Source organism: Marmota monax, unplaced genomic scaffold, assembly GCF_021218885.2.
Source record: "Marmota monax isolate L192 unplaced genomic scaffold, Marmota_monax_Labrador192_F-V1.1 WCK01_AAM20220418_F8-fsc00260, whole genome shotgun sequence".
Classification (NCBI taxonomy): domain Eukaryota; kingdom Metazoa; phylum Chordata; class Mammalia; order Rodentia; family Sciuridae; genus Marmota; species Marmota monax.
In genome coordinates this window covers 1106175-1126258 of record NW_026694062.1, presented here as the reverse complement: position 1 = coordinate 1126258, position 20084 = coordinate 1106175, and the positions used below count along the sequence as shown (strand labels likewise).

At 34.9% G+C, this 20084-nt stretch overlaps 1 protein-coding gene across 6 annotated transcripts in view; it reads right to left on the bottom strand.

The window, feature by feature from the left end:
• The window catches only part of LOC124106573 (lysine-specific demethylase 6A), a 193703-nt gene that overhangs the window by 13741 nt on the left and 159878 nt on the right, over positions 1 to 20084 (bottom strand). The window lies entirely within an intron of this gene.

The window sequence follows — 20084 nt, the reverse complement described above, 5'->3', positions numbered from 1 at the left end:
TTTTTACCACAAGTTAATCTTGGAGTCAATCCTAGAGGATTGATACCTAACCATATTTGGCAGATGGACGTCACACACTTGCCAGAATTTGGAAAATTAAAATATTTGCATGTTACAGTTGATACTTCTTCTGGATTTTTGATGGGCTCCCTTCATGCCGGAGAAAAAACTAAAGATGTTATAGCTCATTGCTTACAAAATTTTGCCACTGTGGGTGTTCCAAAACAGTTAAAAACAGATAATGCCCCTGGTTATACTTCTACCTCTTTTAAACAATTTTGCTCAACATTTGGCATTACTCATATAACAGGAATCCCATACAATCCACAGGGACAAGGCATAGTAGAAAGAGCTCATCAAACTATTAAAATGTACTTATTAAAGCAAAAAGAAGGAATTGGGAAGGGGTATATATTCCCCAAAGATAAACTTAAAATAACCCTTTTTACTCTAAACTTTTTAAATTTGGATTCATCAGGACTTAGTGCTGCGGAAAGGCATATGTGTCCAAAAAATGTACATAAGCCCAAGGTACTTTGGAAGGATATTCCAACAGGACAATGGAAAGGTCCTGACCCAGTAATCGTCTGGAGTCGGGGGTCTGTTTGTGTGTTTCCACAGGGAGAACAGCAGCCGATTTGGATTCCAGAGAGATTAACTAAAGCGATTTCTACAGACCAAAAAGAAGATGATTTGGCTCAAATCCATAACAACTGATATCCAAAACTCCAGTTTGGCTATTCTTACATCTGCAACAGAACCAGGATGCTTTTTTCAATATCTATTTTATTATTGCCCTTTGCCATATCATGAAGTTCTATTTTGTTTTTTGAGCTCATACAGACCTAGGTTAATGTTTTGCTGATCAGTTCTATTTTTTGACTACAGAGTTTTTAAACATTGCAATGGAGATTTCACCTGTAAAAAGTTATAAGGCCTTTACTATAATGTTATGTGTTGTATGTATTATATTATGTGTGCACACTTGTGTTTTGTGTTATATGTTTGAATGTACGTATGTCCATATATCATATATGATGAGCGCTCATGATAAAATGGATCCAAATATTTTTTTTCACGTGATTTATATGGTTTAATTTAAATTGGGTAAACAACTGCTGAGGATTGTTTTAATATGTAAACAAAAAAGAAGGTTAACAGATCTGTTTGTTTACTTTCACCTTTCCTTTTCATTATATTTAATAATTCTCTTAAAGATAATGTAAATTGTTAAGAAAATTGTTTTCTTTTAGTGCCTTCTGTAATGTTACATAATTTTTTCTTTAGCCATTATTGCCAGAATTCCTATCTTCATCCCAATGCCGGTGAAGACAATGTAAATTGTTAAGAAAATTGTTTTCTTTTAGTGCCTTCTGGAATGTTACATAATTTTTTCTTTAGCCATTATTGCCAGAATTCCTATCTTCATCCCAGTGCTGGTGAAGTCAAAGATAAAACCAATCTACAGCTTCTACAATAGCCATCACTGAACTGCTTGCAGAACTTGCCTGGACACATTGTGAGCTCACCTGTATGCATTGTGAACTATCTGTTGGTGCAGCGACTTGTGGTAGTGTTGGGGTATTTTTGCTGATGGTGTCACCGGTGGTACAATTTTTCAAAGGAGCCCTCAATTGGCTTAATGTCATGGCATTTTGCATCCTCCTCTACTAGTGATGGTCTAAAATTTGGGGGCCAACAGAGGTGAGGCAAAGAACCTCACCCCCCCCCACTGGTGCAAAGGCCTATCCACAAGTATGGCTGTATGCTGGACCGGTAGTCAGTGACGGGTATGATCCAATTGCAGTGGTACCAACCTAAGACAGGAGGCTGACGCCTAGAGGTCAGTTCATCCGATGACGGGTAAGGACCATATGTTGAATTGGACTGCCTAACAGGCACGGTCCCTAAGCCACATGCTTGTTGTTTAAACAGAGAGGGGGAGATGTTGAGAGCCACAGCCAAAGGGGCCCCAGCAAACTTCCAGCTGCCAGCAAACTTCCAGCTGCTGGCTGATGATTGGCTCACAGCGGCCCCAGCAACATCTAGCTGATTGGCTCCTCGGCCCCAGCAACATCTAGCTGATTGGCTCCTCTGCAGTGATGCTCATTGGGCTGTTTCCCTGCCCTTTCAGACCACAGAGCTGCTCATTGGGGGACTTTTTTGGCTCCGCCCACGTGACCCAGCCAATCGGCCTCAAGAGCAGGAGGATTGGGGGAGGTGGAGAGAAGCTGGTGTGGGAGAGAGAGGCTTGTGGAAAGCCGGTGGTGGCAGTTGAGGCTCTGAGGGTTTTTCCTGAGAGGCTATTTTGTTTGGCGTGTGTGGTTCTAAAAATAAAGTTAGTTTCTTTTGACAAGTGGCTCCTGATTGTGCCCAGCCAGACTGCGGCACTCAGTGGTTAAGCAACCTTGAGTTCAATCTCTAGTACCCTCTCCCCCTGCAAAAAAACACAATTGCAGAACACATATCATAATGGAAAATTCAATTGTATTCTACATATAAAAAATGAACAAGTGTGGAGGCTGTGGCTGTGGCTCAGTGGTACAGCACTTGCCTGGCATGTGTGAGGCATTGGGTTCAATTCTCAGGCCAGCATGTAAGTAAATGAATAAAATAAAAAGGTTATCAACATCTAAAAAAAATATTTAAAAAAACAGTGATTCTCAGCACATTGATTATTTTGACTAAAATAATGATTTTTTTTTTAAATTCAGAAGTTATAAAACTTGTATTAAAACATGTCCAGAGCCTGGGGAGATAGCTCAGTTGGTAAAGTGCTTGCCTTGCATGCACAAAGCCCTGGGTTTAATCTCTAGTATCATCAAATAAACAAAAAATAACATCCAGGATCTTTATTGTTTATTGTTATTATCTTCCACATGTAATATGAATTGAACAGTACACTTTTGAACAAACTGCACTTTGAAGAAATTGAGATAGCAAGAAAAAAATTAAAAAATTCCTAGAATCTAATGAAAATGGAAGCAACATATCAGATTATGTGGGATACAACAAAAGCAGTACTAAAGAAGGCCTTTACAACAATGATTGTCTGTATTACAATAAAGAGATATCAAATAAATAGCATAAGACAATCCAAACCCATGGAAAAAGAACAAACAAACCACAAAATTAGTGGAAGGAAACAAATGATAAAGATTGCAGCAAGCAAGGCAGACGGAAGGCCCGGCCTGTAGCGCTCGCTCTGCAAGGTGCAGACGGAAGGCGCGCAGAACAGAGGCTTTGCTTGCAGGTCACCAGACCAAGCTCTGGACACAGCACAAGGTAACCCCAACTCCCCAACCTCACCAAACACCCTATGCGGGTAATAGACAGAATACATCTTGGAAAACCTTACTGGCCATCTATAGGTGGGTGTGGCTACCAGCATGGTTTTGCAGCTGATCAGAGATAACAGCCACACAGAGCTGGAAAGATACGTGAGTAATATGAAAAGACAAGGAAAGAAAGGACCACAAACAATGCTGGACAAGTTAACATTAGAAGAGGAATGTCAGATAAAGATTTCAGTATATACAAAGTTCAGATGACATGAGTCTTAAAGGGGACATTAGACAGCAAATGCAGACAATGAAAATTCACTTTGACAATGAATTACATAAACAAATCCAAGAAGCAAAAGATCAACTTTACAGGGAAATAGAGGTCATTAAAACAACAACAACAACAACAACAACAAAACAAACAGAAATCCTGGAAATGAAGGAAATTATAAATCAAATTAAAAACTCAAATGAGAGCATCATCAGTAGAGTAGACCAATTAGAGGTCAGAACATCAGACAACGAAGAGAAAATATATCATCTTGAAAAGAGCCTAAACAACTCAGAAAAGCTGATAAGAAACCATGAACAGTACATCCAAGAAATCTGGGATACCATAAAAAGACCAATTTAAGGGTTATTGGGATAGAGGAAGGTATAGAGGTCCAAATCAAAGGAATGGTCAATCTGTTCAACGAAATAATTTTAGAAAACTTTCCAGGCATGAGAATGAAAGAATGAAATAATGAAGACATGAAGAATGAGACGGATATCCAAATCCTAGAAGCCTACAGGACGCCGAATGTACAAAACCCCAAGAGACCGATGCCAAGATACATTATAATGAAAATGTCCAACATACAGAACAAGGAGAGAATTTTAAAAGCTACAAGAGAAAGGAGGCAGATTACATTTAGGGGTAAACCAATTAGGTTAATGGCTGATTTTTCATCATAGACACTGAAAGCTAGAAGATCCAGGAACAACGTATTTCAAACGCTGAAAGATAATGGGTTCCAACCAAGAATCTTGTATCCAGCAAAATTAAGCTTCAGGTTTGACAATGAAATAACAACCTTCCACATAAACAAAAGTAAAAAGAATCTGCAGCTAGAAAACCGGCTCTACAAAGCGTCTTGGGCAAAACATTACATGAAGAGGAAATGAAAAACAACAACGAAAACCAACAGTGGGAGATACTACAGTAAGGAGAAAAACTAATCAAAGAGGAAAAACAAATCAAGTTAAATAACAAAAATAAACAAACATGGCTGGAAGTACAAACCATATCTCAATAGTAACCCTAAATGTTAATGGCATAAACTCACCAATCAAAAGTCATAGGTAGCAGACTGGATAAAAAAAAACAGATCCAACAATATGCTGCCTACAGGAGACTCATCTGATAGGAAAAGACATACACAGACTGAGGGTGAAAGGTTGGGAAAAATCATACCACTCACATGGACCTCGGAAGCAAGCAGGGGTGTCCATACTCATATCAAATAAAATAGACTTCAAGCCAAAGTTAATCATAAGGGATAAAGAAGGACACTACATACTGCTAAAGGGAATCATTTATCAACAAGACATAACAATCATTAATATATATGCCCCAAACAATGGTGCAGCTATGTTCATCAATCAAACTCTTCTCAAGTTCAACAGACAAATGGACCACAACACAATAATCATGGGAGATTTTAACACACCTCTCTCACCACTGGGCAGATCTTGCCAACAAAAATTGAATTAAGAAACTATAGACCTCAATAACCAATAACTTAGACTTAATCACATGGATATACTTTTTTCTCAGCAGCTCATGGATCCTTCTCGAAAAAAGACCATATATTATGCCATAGGGCAACTCTTAGCAAATATAAAGGAGTAGAGTAGAGATATTACCATTCATTTTATCTAATCATATTGGAAATCAACAATAAAATAAGGAAGAAAAATTCCTACATCACTTGGAGAATGAATAATATGCTACTGAATGAATAATGGTTACAGAAGACATCAAAGAGGAAATTTAAAAATTCTTAGAGATAAATGAAAACACAGGCACAACATATCAAAATCTATGGGACACTATGAAAGCAGTACTAAGAGGAAAATTCATTGCATGGAGTTCATTCCTCAAAAAAAGAAAGAGCCAACAAATAAATGATCTCACACTACATCTCAAAGCCCTAGAAAAAGAAGAGCATATCAGTAGCAAATGCAGTAGAAGGCAAGAAATAACCAAAATCAGAGCTGAAATCAATGAAATCAAAATAAAAGAAACTGAAAAAACTGACAAAACTAAAAGTTGGTTCTTTGCAAAAATAAATAAGATTGACAGACCCTTAGCCAGGCTAACGAAGAGAAAAGAGAGAACCCAAATTACTAGCATACGGGATGAAAAAGGCATTATTACAACAGACATCTACAGAAATACAGAAGATAATTATAAATTATTTTGAAACCTTATACTCCAATAAAATAGAAGATAGTGAAGTCATAGATAAATTCCTTAAGTCATATGATCTGCCCAGATTGATTCAGGAAGATATACACAAACTTAAACAGATCAATATCATGTAAGAAATAGAAGAAGCAATCAAAAGATTATCAACCAAGAAAAGCCCAGGACCGGATGGATATACTGCAGAGTTTTACAAGACTTTTAAAGAAAAACTAATACCAATACTCTTCAAACTATTTCAGGAAATAGAAAAAGAGGGAAAACTTACAAATTTCATTCTGTGAGGCCAATATCACCCTGATTCCAAAACCAGACAAAGACACTTCAAAGAAAGAAAATTTCAATAGGAAAGCCAGCAGAATACAACAGACACTAGTATAGCAATATGTAAAACAGTGGATGTGTAACCGATGTGATGCTGCAATCTGTATATGGGGTAAAAATGGGAGTTCATAACCCACTTGAATCAAAGTGTGAAATATGATTTGTCAAGAACTATGTAATGTTTTGAACAACCAACAATAAAAATTAAAGAAAAAAAAAAAGAAAATTTCAGACCAATATCTCTCAGAGAATATAGATGCAAAAATCCTCAATAAAATTCTGGCAAATCGGATACAAAAACATATCAAAAAGATCATACACTATGATCAAGTGGGTTTCATCCCCACGGAAATCAATAAATGTAATTCACCACTTAAGATAAGAACCATATATGATCATCTCACTAGACGCAGAAAAAGCATTCGACAAAATACAGCATCCCTTTACATTTAAAACATTAGGAAAAACTAGGGATAACAGCAACTTACCTAAACATTGTAAAAGCTATCTATGCTAAGCCTGAGGCCAGCATCATTCTAACAGAGAAAAATTGAAGGCATTCCCTCTAAAATCTGGAACAAGACAGGGATGCCCTCTCTCACCACTTCTATTCAACACAGTTCTTGAAACACTAGCCAGAGCCATTAGAGAGACGAAAGAAATTAAAGGCATAAATATAAGCAAGAAAAGAAGCACTTAAAACTAGCACTGTTTGCTGATATGATCCTATACCCTGCAGATCCAAAAAGTTCTACCAAGAAACTTCTAGAACTAGTAACTGAATTCAGCAAAGTGGCAGGATATAAAATCAATACCCCTAAATCAAAGGCATTCCTGTGTATCAGTGACAAATTCTCTGAAATGGAAATGAGGAAAACTACCCCATTCAAAATATCCTCAAAAAAGAAAAAATACTTGGGAATCAACTTAATAAAAGAGGTGAAAGATCTATACAATGAAAACTATAGAACCCTGAAGAGAGAAATAGAAGACCTTAGAAGATGGCAAAATATACCTTGCTCATGGATAGGCAGAATTAATATTATTAAAATGGCCATATTACCAAAAGCACTCTACAAATTCAATGCGATTCCAATCAAAATCCCAAGGGCATTCCTCACAGAAATAGCAAAAGCAATTATGAAATTCATCTGGAAAAATAAGAGACCCAGAATAGCTAAAGCAATTCTAAGCAGGAAGTGCGAATCAGGCGGTATAGCGATACCAGATCTTAAACTATACTACAGAGCAATAGTAACAAAAACAGCATGGTACTGGTACCAAAACAGGCGGGTGGACCAATGGTACAGAATAGAGGACACAGAGACCAACCACAAAATTACAACTACCTTATATTAGACAAAGGTGCTAAAAGCATGCAATGGAGAAAGGATAGCATCTTCAACAAATGGTGCTGGGAGAACTGGAAATCCATATGCAACAAAATGAATCTGAATCCCCATCCCTCACCATGCACAAAAGTAAACTCAAACTGGATAAAATCTAGGAATCAAACCAAACTCTGCATCTAATAGAAGAAAAAGTAGGCCCTAATCTCCATCACGTGTGGTTAGGCCCCAAGTTCCTTAATAAGACACCTATAGCACAAGAATTAAAACCAAGAATCAACAAATGGGATGAATTCAAACTAAAAAGATTTTTCTCAGAAAGAGAAATAATAATATGTGAAGCGAACAGGGAGCCTACATACTGGGAACAAATTTTTATCCTTCACACATCATAAAGCTCTAATCTCTAGTATATACAAAGAATTCAAAAAGTTAAACAAGGAAAAAACAAATAACCCAATCAACAAATGGGCCAAGGACCTGAACAGACACTTCTCAGAAGAGGATATACAATCAAACAACAAATTCATGAAAAAAATGCTCACTACTGCTAGCAATCAGAGAAATGCAAATTAAAACTACTCTAAGATACCATCTCACTCCAGTAAGAAGGGCAGCCATTATGAAGTCAAACAACAACAAATGCTGATGAGGATGAGGGGAAAAAGGTACACTCATACATTGCTGGTAGGACGGCAAATTGGTGCAGATAATTTGGAGAGCAGTGTGGAGATTCCTTGGAAAATGGGAATGGAACCACCAAATGACCCAGCTATTCCTCTTCTCAGAGTATACTCAAAAGACCTAAAAACGGTATACTACAGGGACACAGCCACACCAATGTTTATAGCAGCACAATTCACAATAGCTAAGACTGTGGAGCCAACCTAGATGTCCTTCAATGGATGAATGGATTAAAAAATGTGGTCTTTATACACAATGGAATATTACTCAACACTAAAAAATAACAAGATCATGGCATTTGCAGGGAAATGGATGGCATTAGAGTAGATTATACTAAGTGAAGTTAGCCAATCCCCAAAAAATAAATGTCGAATGTCTTCTCTGGTATAAGGGAGGTGACTCAAAATGGGGTAGGGAGGAAGAGCATGAGAAGAAAATTACCTTTAGATAGGGAAGAGAGGTCGGAGGGAAAGGGAGAGAGAATGGGAATTGCAAGGAAGATGGAAGGAGACCCCCTTCTTTATACAGAATACAGGATGATGATGTGAGGGGAAGAAAAAAATAAGAAGGGGTCACATTAGATTGGGAAGAGAGAAGGATAGGAGGGGAGGGGTGGAGAAGGGGGAATGGAAAGACAGCAGAATAAAATAGACATTATTATTGCTGTAGGTATATACATGACTGCGTGACCAATATGATTCTGCAACCTGTACACTCAGAAAAATGAGAAGTTATACCCCATCTGATTCAAATGCATGATATGTCAAGATCTGTTACACTGTTATGTGTAACCAATTAAAACAAATAAAAAAATGAAAAAAAGAGAAAAGACTGCAGCAAAAACAAAAGAACAATTTAAACCATCAATGAGACAAAGAGCTGCTTGAAAACACACAGGCAGGCATCATAGTACCTGAATTAAAAATATAGTATAAAACCACCATTTTAACAAAAACTGTACTAAACTGGCATGAAAGTAGACCTGTAGATGCATGGAACATAATGAAAATGCAGAAATAAAACCTGCCTTGACAGCCATCTGATTCTAGGCAAAGGGATATCTTGATAGTCTCTTTCATAAATTGTATTAAGAAAACTGGAGATATAACAACAGAAGATAAATTAGATCCTTATTTCTTAACCTATACAAAAGTTAACTCAAAATGGATCAAAGGCCTTAATGTAAGATTTGAAACTACAAGAAGAAAACAGGAGAAACATTTAGAGGTACAGGCATAGCAAATAATTTCCTGAATAAGAGTCTGACACCCGGTATATAATAGCAATAACTGACAATGGGATTATGTCAAATTAAAAATCATCTTCACAGTGATGGCGACAATTAACAGAGTGAGTAGAGAGCTTCTAAACTGGGAGACACTCCTTGCCAGCTACTCCTTTTATAAGATGCTTGTCTAAAATATAAAAAGAACTTAATTATTTTAACACCAGAAGAACATGTAATCCAATAAAAGAATGGACAAATGATCTGAACACACTCAAAGAAAGAGGTGCAAATGACAAAAAACATAAAAAAAAAGAAAGAAAAAAAAAGAATTCAACATCTTTAGATAGTAGAGAAATAAATGCAAATCAAAACTACACTGAGATTCCATCTTACCCCAATAAGAATAGCTGTTATAAAGGAAAAAAAAAAAAAAAAAAAAACAGGGCTGGTGATGTGGTTCAGTGATAAAGTGCTTGCCTGGCATGTATGAGGCCCTGGGTTCAAAACCCCAAGCCCCCCCCCCCCCCCCGCCAAAGAAAGAAAGAAAATAAATAAATAATATTGGAAGCATGCAGGGGGAAAAAGTATTATAGGGAATGTAATTAGTATAGCCAATATGGAAAACACTACAGAGGTTTCTCAAAAACTATAGAACTACCTATGATCTACTTAAACCATTCCTTAACTATATATACCCCAAGGAATTAAAGTTGTATATAAGGTCTGCCAGAGCTATTAAATTCAGCAAAGTGCAAGTTACAAAATCAACAGCTTTCTTATATACCAACAATGATCTGCTGAGAAGGAAATCAGGAAAACAATCTCATTCACAATAGCTTTAAAAAAAAGTAGGAATAAATCTAAAATGGAGGAAAAAGACTTCTAAATAAAAACTATAGGACACTGAAGAAAGAAATTGAAGAAGCCCTCATAAGATGGAAACACCTCCAAAGTTCAAATAGGCAGAATTAATATTGTCAAAATGGCTATACCACCAAAAGCAATATATAGCCAATAATCCCCATCAAAATAAATGATATTCTTTATAGACTAGAAAAAATAATCCTAAATTTCATTCAAAAGAATGAAATCCCAGAATAATCAAAGCAATTCTAACCAAACTAAGAAAAAAAATAAATAACAACAAAAAAATTAGTTAGGCTTCATGTTACCTGACTTTAAATTATACTACAGAGTTATAATTACAAAAACTGCAAGGTACTGACATAAAAACAGACACACAGAAGACACAGAGACAAACCCACTTGGATACAATTATATGATCTTTCCTTTGATCTCCACCAAAGTGCCAAAAAACATGCCCTGGAGAAAAGACTGTCTTTTTTAGCAAATGGTGCTAGGACAACTAGTTATCTATATGTAGAAGGACAAGACCAGATACTTTTATCCCACCCTGAACAAAAATCAACTCAAAATGAATCAAAGACCTAGGAATTAGACAAGAACAAAGGAATTCCTTTAAGAAAGTGTAAGGCCACCACTCCAACATATAGGTGCAGGCAATGACTCTCAAAACTTAGGAATTTAAAGGAATGATGTCAAATGCTTCTGCAGAGCAAAGGAAACAACTAAGAATGTATAGAGAACTTACGGAATGGGATAACATCTTTTTTATCTACTGTTCTGACAGAGGATTAATACCCACCTTATATTAAGAATTCAAAAAAAATTAACAAAAAAAGCAAATGACCCAATTAATAAATGGACAAATGATCTAAACACTTCTCAAAAGTAGAAATACAAATGGTCAATAGGTACACAAGGAAAAAAAATACAACATCATTAGCAATTAGGGAAATGCAAATCAAAATTACAGTGAGATTTAATTTCATTCCAGTCATAATGGCAGTCATCAAGAATACAAGTAATAAGTGCTAGACAAGACAATCAAAAAAAGGAACACTTTTACTCTATTAATGAAATTGTAAATCAGTACAATTATGATGGACATCAGTTCCAGGGACTAGGCATGAAACCACTGTGTGACCCAGCTATTCCACTCCTGGATATTTATCCTGAAGAATTAAAGTCATCTTACTGCAGTGATACTTGCATATCTGTGTTTATAACAGCACAATTCATTATAGCCTAGGTATCCATCAATAAATTAATGGATAAAGAAAATGCAGTGTACATATGCAATGAAGTTTTATTTGGCCATAAAGATAAAAGAAACTTTCAGGAAAATGGATGGACTTTGAGACTACTGTGTTAAATGAAATAAGCCAAACTCAGAAGGTCAAGGGTTCTGTGTTTTTTCTCATGTATGGAATCCAGAGAGAAAAAAGGAAAAGGTGATAAAGAAGGGAGTCTCATGAGTATCCAGGGAGATCAGCAGTGCAAAGAAAAGGGACCAGTGGGAGAGGAGAGATGGGGAAAAAGGGAAATACTGGAGAATGATATTGGCCAAAATATACAGTGTGCATATAAAAATATGCAACAATGGATCCAACCATTATATAAGATTATAATGCACCAATAAAAATACAGAGAAATAAAAGCTCATGTTCACAAATATAAATAATTTTTTGACAATTTAATAAAATAAAATGTAATTTAGAAGTCTCAACACCCAACCCAAGAAAATTTGTGAAAAGTACAAAATGATATAAATTCATATAGAAAAGTAGTTTCAATTTTAAAAAAAAGTAATAAAGTGAGTTATAATGTAAACATCATTTTCCACTATTAAATTTGTGCCTTGTGCAAACAGAAATTCAAAATCATAGTTTTACTATTTTCTTCTAACACACTAATTTGGTATTAAACAATTACTATTTGACATATTTAGAGTGTCTAGACTCTGAAAAGGAAATAGTTTGATTCAAAGTGTTGCCTTAGATTTGATTTATAGAGTAAAATATATTATTTTTATAAAGACAAATATATGCATGCATGTGTATACACACACACACACACACACACACATTCCTGCTCCCCCCAAAAGACACATTTGTCCAAAGAATTTTGGAAAGGGGATTATGACTAACAGCACTTGTGTGAACTCTTTTCTAAATATTTTGTAACCTGATGGAAAACAAAAATAAACTCTCCAGCTTGACTTGGTTTTAGCTGACTTACAAAAAAAATCACTAATTTTGGAGGTCATGCAGCTGAGCAATATATTATTAGTCACCTACTATCTTTGCTGTAAATAATACTTCTCTGACACACATGTCAAGATGATAATGATTACTTAAGTTACTTTATTGGAACTTGAAGCCTGTCTTTTGATGTTGGAAGGCCCAAAACTGCTCTCAGGCCATTGTTAATATTGTCATTTTCTGGACACGAATACTAACAAAATACATGCAGATCACTGGTTACTTTACTTCCGATTGCCTCATACCCTGCTTCTTCATCCCGTAAGTATCCCCAAACCAGATTATCATAGAGTTTGATTTGAGATGTGGATCTTCCACCTCCATGCTTGTATGATTTACTAATGAAATATTTCTCTTTTCCAAAGCTTGTTGCTTCAGTGATTGGCATACTATGCAGCTGGCAAATGGCCCTGATTCAGTTTCGTTCTCAGAAGATTGTTCAATCTTCCATGTGGCTTTCTAGTTATTCCTTATCAATCCTTCCATCAAAGCAAAGGTTGGTTTTATACACACACACACACACACACACATATGTGTGTGTATATATTGTTTTTCTTCTGATTACTTAATTTTTAAAATTTATTTTTATGTGGTACAAGGATTAAAGACAGTGCCTCACAATGTACTAGGATATCAAAAGCATGACACATCACACAGACGAATTAGAGAGCTTGAATTCAAACTATTTGAAAATATACTGTTGGAGAAAATAAAGAAGGGAAATGAAAATTGGGAAATTTGGGACAATGTTAAAAAGGTCAAATGTTTAGGTTTGGTGGGCTTCAAGAAGGACATGAGAATGCCTAAGAGATAACAGCAAATTTATACCAAACTTAGAAAAAGATACAAATAGTCAGCAATAGGAAGGTTAAAGGTCAGGATTTAACTCATTCAAGTCTACCCCAAGACATAAGAAAAGATTCCCAATGTGGCAAGAGAAGAAACAAACTATCCCTACTGATTTGAGTGTAGATGCCTCAGCAGAAACCTTTGGCCAGAAAAGAGTAGCATCAAATTTTCACAGTACTGAAGGAAAAATCTACCTACCAAGAATATGGTACCCAACAAAGTTAACTATACATTGCTTGTAAGAAAGTCATTTCATCTGAGGATCTGCATAAACTGAAACTAAAGGAACAGGGTAAGATACTACATGCAAATGGAATCCAATAGAAAGCAGGAATAATCCATACCACTATCAGATAACTTTAAGTAAAAGCAGTAAAAAATGAGATAAGCAAAGTCAATGTATAATGATAAAGGGGTCAATACAACAAGAAGAAACAACTTAATTATAAAGATATGTACACCCAATATTGAAATATTCACATATATACACAAATGTTAATAGATTTAAATGAAGAGAGGATTCAAGTTATAACTAAGGATTTTAACATTCCATTTTTTTTTTTTTTTGATACTGGGGATTGCACCAAGACTGCTGTACTACTGAATTATATCCCCACTCCTTTTTTATTTTCAGACAGAGTTTCACCAAGTTGTTTTGTGGTTAAGTTGCTGAGACTAACCTTGAACCTTTGAACTTCTTTCCTCAGCCTTCCAAATTGCTGGGATTATAGATATGCACCACTAAGCCTGGCTTTCAGCAATGGACTGCTCATCCAGATAGAAAATCAACAAAGGAACCTCAGAGTTAACAAGCATGTGGACCAAAAAAGGACTTCACGTACAACCCCAGAATATTCTATCCAACAGTTGTTGAATACAGATTGTTTTTCCAACAGCACATGAATCATTAATCAGATAGGTCACAAAACAAATCAAATTTTTAAAAACTGGAATCATATAGAGTATCTTTTTTGATTATAATTAAATAAAATACGTCACTAAAAAGAAAAACTTTAAAAACTATACAAATACATGAAAGTAAGCAACTTACTTTTGAATAAAGAAATTAAAAGATTTTAAAATTTCTTGAAACAAATAAAACTACAGGCAAAACATACCTAAAGTTATGAGATGCAGCAAGTGTAATGAAAGATAAGTTATAGTTAATAGTAGTATTATGAGGAAAGCTTATAGCAATCAATTACAACATTAAAAAAAGAACAAAGGTCTGAAGTAAACAAGACAAAAATTGATCTCACAAACTAAACCCCAAATTAGTATAAGAAAGGAAATAATAAAGATCAGAACAGACATAGCAAAGACAGTGTTCTGCTCTTCCACACTTGTTCAAAGCAATTTAACTGAGAGAAATATTCATGGTCCTGGCCATAATCCATTCCAACTCAACCCATGGTGAGCACTGCAAACAAGATATGGTATGGGGAGAAAAGCCTCTGTATATCACCCTACCCTCAGGCATACACAATCCTATGAAGACTCAGAGAAAAACTTCACCTAATGTTTACTTGCTCTCAGCTAAGAGAAATATTTTCAGTTCTAGTTATTGATCCTTGGAGGGTTGGGGGACAGGGGAGTGCAACAGAAAGAATCTGAGAAAGAAAAGTCACTCAGGCCATCCCTCTGTATCAGCATGCAAATCTCGGATAGGGGATGGGAGACAGAAGTTCTCTTCCTCCTCCTGAATAGATAACACTCATAGTAGCAGCTGGAATAACACCAGGTTTCTTTTTTCTTTGTCCCTATGCAGGTCCAATGCCTTATTTACTCTGCATCTTGCCTGATAATTGACGAAACTGAAACTGAATGCCACAGATGTCATTACTGACTCCACATATAATCAAAGAATAAGTGTTTTAGGTTCCCCCAAACTAGTAGAACAGTCAGTAAGAGACTCTTTCGGCTCACAGAGCCAAACCAAACCAAGGAAACCACTAAAACCCAAAAGAGGCTCACTGCTCCCACCATATAGAATACAACCCAAGTACTCTGCTACCTACACACATCTGCATAAAAAGCTTGAGTATCTCCTCTGCCTATGTGACCCATAAATAATATATTAGGTAACTAAATAAATCTTAACAAATTTATATATTCACCTCTGATATAAATTACACTTACTAATATAATTACTAATCACAGCAGAGAAGCTACAGGAAGATTATAATATCCAGGTGAATAAATTTGATATTTAATAACAACTGATTCCTTAAATACATATCTTTAGGAGAAATGTGTTTATTGAGAAGGACTTCCCATAAATGTGGTAGAGAAACTCATTTCACCACATGCTTTCTGAATCTCCATATAGGACACAAGAAATACAATAAAAAAAGTAAGATGATAAGTCTTAAATTCCTAAATCTCTAAGTGGAAAATTCTAAAGATATCAAAGTGGATAAACACCTGATAATTAGAAGCTGTGATTTTTTTTTTCCAACAGTCAATGAAACTCAAGAGGATATAGAAATACAGTTAAATGAAACTGGTAAACAATGTGTAATATGAATGCACAACTTGACAAAGAAACAGTTTTTGAAAAAGAACTGGAAAAGAACCATTGATTAATTAATCAATGGCTTTTTTTAAATGTAGAAAATTGAATATTCACATATACAAGAATATATGTCTCTCATATATTACAAAAATCAACTCAAACTGGATTGGAAGCCTTAAGTGTTAAGATCTGAATGTATAAAATTACTAAAAGAATATAAAGGGGAAATGTTCAGGTCACCAGAATGAGCAAGGATTTGGGGGGGCAACATCACAAAAGTGCAGAAAAAAATTACAGATGAAGAATCAAATGAAACTAAAGCTTTTACAGAGCAGAAGAAATGATCAGCAAAATGAATAGACAACCTATAGAAGGAGGGGTTATATTTGTAAATTATATATGTCAAAAGGAATTGACATCCAGAATTAATAAGGAATTCCAGAAACTCAATAGCAAAAAACCAAACTACTCAAAATTTAAAAAGTAGACAAGAGAACTACGCAGAAACTTCTCAAAAAAAACACAAATAGCATATATGTATGTGAAAAAATGTTCAACATCACAGGAAATGAGCATGAAAACTACAATGAGATAGCATGTCCCCACAGTAAGAATGGCTACTACCAAAAAAGACTAAAGATAAGTACTGATAAGGATATGAAGGAAAGAAAACAAACGCACTGCAGATGTGAAAATTAGAATAGACAGTATGGAAAACACTATGTAAATTACTTCTAAAATTAAAAATAGATCTGCCATATGACCCGGCTATCCCACTACTAGCTATATAGTCAAAGGAAATGAAATCACAATGGAATTCTTTTCAGCCATGGAATACTTTTCAGCCATGAAAGAATGTCATCTGTGACAACATAGATGAAATTTGAGATCATTATGTTAAGTGAAGTGAAGCACAGAAAGACAAGCATGATCTCACAAGTGGACTCTAAAACAGGTTGCTCTCATAGAAGTTGAAAGTGGATTGATGATTGTCCAAAGCCAAGGGAAATGGGGGCAGAAATGGGGAATATTGATTACTGGATATTAAGTAACAAATTGGTGCAAGTTCTGTTGCACTCTCCCGTAGTGAAGAATAGGCTTTGATAATAATGACATAAGAATGAAAGTAGACACAAAACAATTAGTTCTCATCATTGACTGCCTTAAATTTTTATGTTACATTCATCACATAAAAGGCACAGAGAGCTAAATGGGTTAGAAAACAAGACCCAGGAATGTGCTGGGTCTTAAGTTTAAAGGTAACACACAGATATAAAGCAAAGGAATGAAAACAACAACAACAAATTCCATGCAAATAACCAAAATAAAACAGAATAGCTATATTTAGGAAAACCACTTCCAAATCCAAAACTTCTCTAGAGAAAGGAAAGGTCATTATGTGCTTATAAAAGGATCTATTCTACTAGGAAGTACAGGAGTTGTAAATAAATACGTACGCAACATCAGAACACCTGAAGGTAAAAAGCAAATACTGACAGATCTGAAAGGAGAAACTGACAGTATTACCATAATAGTTTGAAACTATAATACCCTACTTATAATAATTATTGAACATTCAAATAGAAATCAATTTAAGAATTGATAACACTACAGACCAAACAGTATATACCCAATAGCAGACTATACATTCTTCTCAAGTACGTGTATAACATTCTCAGGATAGATAATATGTTAGGTAACTAAACAAATCTTAACAAATTTAAGATCAAAATGATCCCAATCTAATCTAGAATCTTTTCTAACCACAGTGAAATCAAACTAGAAGTCAACAATGTAAAAAAAATCTGAAATGTTACAAATATATGGAAATTACATTAAAAAAAAAATCGACCACTGGGCCAAATGAAAATTAGAGAAAAATTTAGGAAGTATTTGAGACAACCAAAAATAAAAACACAACTTACTTAAACCTCTAGAATGCATCAAAATAGTACTAACAAAAAAGTTTATGAAAACAGACATGTACATTTAAAAAAAGGAGGGTTTCTCAAATAAATAAGTTCATAGAACTATAAGAGATTGAAGGAAATAGACTGCAGCAGAAATAACTCATACATACAATAAAAATCCTAAAAATGAGCAAAAAATACATTTTAAAAAATGTCTCAACTTTACTAAGGAAAAAGAAGATTCAAATAACAAAATCACAAGTGATAGAGAAGACATTATAACAGATGCTGAGAATTAAAGAATTAAAGTGACTTTTATGAATGAATACTAATATGCTGATAACAGGATATCCAGAAAACCAAGAAACATTCTGCCTATCACATAAGTATCAAGAAAAAGAGGGCTAGGGATATAGCTCAGTTGGTAGAGTGCTTGCCTTGCATGCACAAGATCCTGGTTTCAATCCCAGCACCACAAATAAGAAAAAGAGAACCTGGACATATTAATAACAAATGAAGAGATTTAATTAGTAATAAAAAATAGAGTGGTATGCCAAAAACATGTAGTAGTGAAAGGAAAGTTGTCAAAAGGTAGCGGAGGTGGAAGGTCCATAGAGGGTACACAGGCAGGGGGTTTGGATGCACACTTGCCTGGTTACTTAGAACAATGGGGGAGGATAATATCCAGTTTAGCAGCCAGCGCAACTTAGCAAGGCATTTAAGTGGTAAATTAACCCAGGTTCATCATCAGTATTATCAAGGAATAATAGAAAAAGTAGAAGAGCTAGGAAAACAGGACAGTTGCATGGAGAATTATGAAATTGGACCATTATTTCATATCATACAAAAAAAAAATTAACTCAAAAAGAATTAACAGTTGTCAGGCATGGTGGCCACATGCCTATAATCCCAGCAGCTCAGGAGGCTGAGGCAGGAGAATTACAAGTTCAAAGCCAGCCTTAGCAATAGAGGCACTAAGCAACTCAGTGAGACTCTGTCTCTAAATAAAATACAAAGTAGAGCTGGGGATGTAACTCAGTTATTGAGTGCCTCTAACCTGAATACCCCCAATCCTCAAAATTAATGGCTCAAACATAAGAAGAACTGAAACTGTGAAAGTACCAAAGGAGGACACAGTAAAAAAGCTTCTTGGCATTGGTGTGGGCAATGATTTTGGGGACATAACACCATAACTCAGACAAGAAAAGTGGAACTAAATAAGTAGAACTCTTACGAAACAATCAACCAAGTGAAAAGAAAAAATAAAAAATGGGAGAAAATATTTCAAACCATACACTTGATAAGGAATTAATACTACAAATACAGAGGGAATCTTCATAACTCAATGGGAAAAAATAAGATAATCTGTTTCTAAAATGTGCAAAGAACTTAAAACAGACATTTCTCTAAGTCATTGAAATAGGCAATAGGTATATAAAGAATGCACTACATTTCCCTACTAGTAGTAGGGAAATGTAAAACAAAGCTATAGTAAGATATCACCTCACATCTTTTAGGATGGCTATTACATAAGGACAATACAGAGATTGGCTGAGATGGAAAAAAAAAAAAAACCCTCTTAAAAAACGGTTGGTAAGAATGTGAGTTGGTATAGCCAACACAGATAATGGTACAGAGGTTCCAAAATATTAAATCCTTCAACTACTACATGATCAGCAATTATATATATATTCATGACAAACAGGAAATGGAATCAGTTTAAGTGTCTGCTAATGCATATTGAATCTATATACAATGAAACAATAGTCTTAAAAGACACATACTGCATGATTTCACATACACATGGACTCTAAAACTGTCAAATTAACAGAAGAACAGAGTAAATTGTTAGGTTACCAGAGCTGAGGTTGAATGTGATTTGGGAAAATGTTGGTCAAGGGTGCAAAGTTTGTTATCAAGTAAATAGGTTTTAGGGGATGTAATGTACAGTATGAAAACAATAGTCAAAATCTAAAGGGAGTTAGTGTTCTCACTATACACACATAAATTTGTTAATTATATGAGGCAATTTTATAATGGCCTTAACTAAATTTCTAAATGCATAAGTGTATCATCTTAATGCAAAACATAACATCAAGTGTATATCTTTAATATGTACAATTTTAATTGCCAACTAGATCTCAATAGTTGAAAAACAAACAAAAAAAAAATGATAAGATAAACAATAATTTTAAAATAATGAAACAACTTGAGTTGTTTTGGGAAATAAATTTTGTTAGAGTACAAGCTGAATTTGTGAATTTACTGAAAATCAGCTGTCTTTATTATTGTACTATAAGAATCCTGATTATATGTAAAAAAAAAAAAAAAGTATGTTGTTTTTTA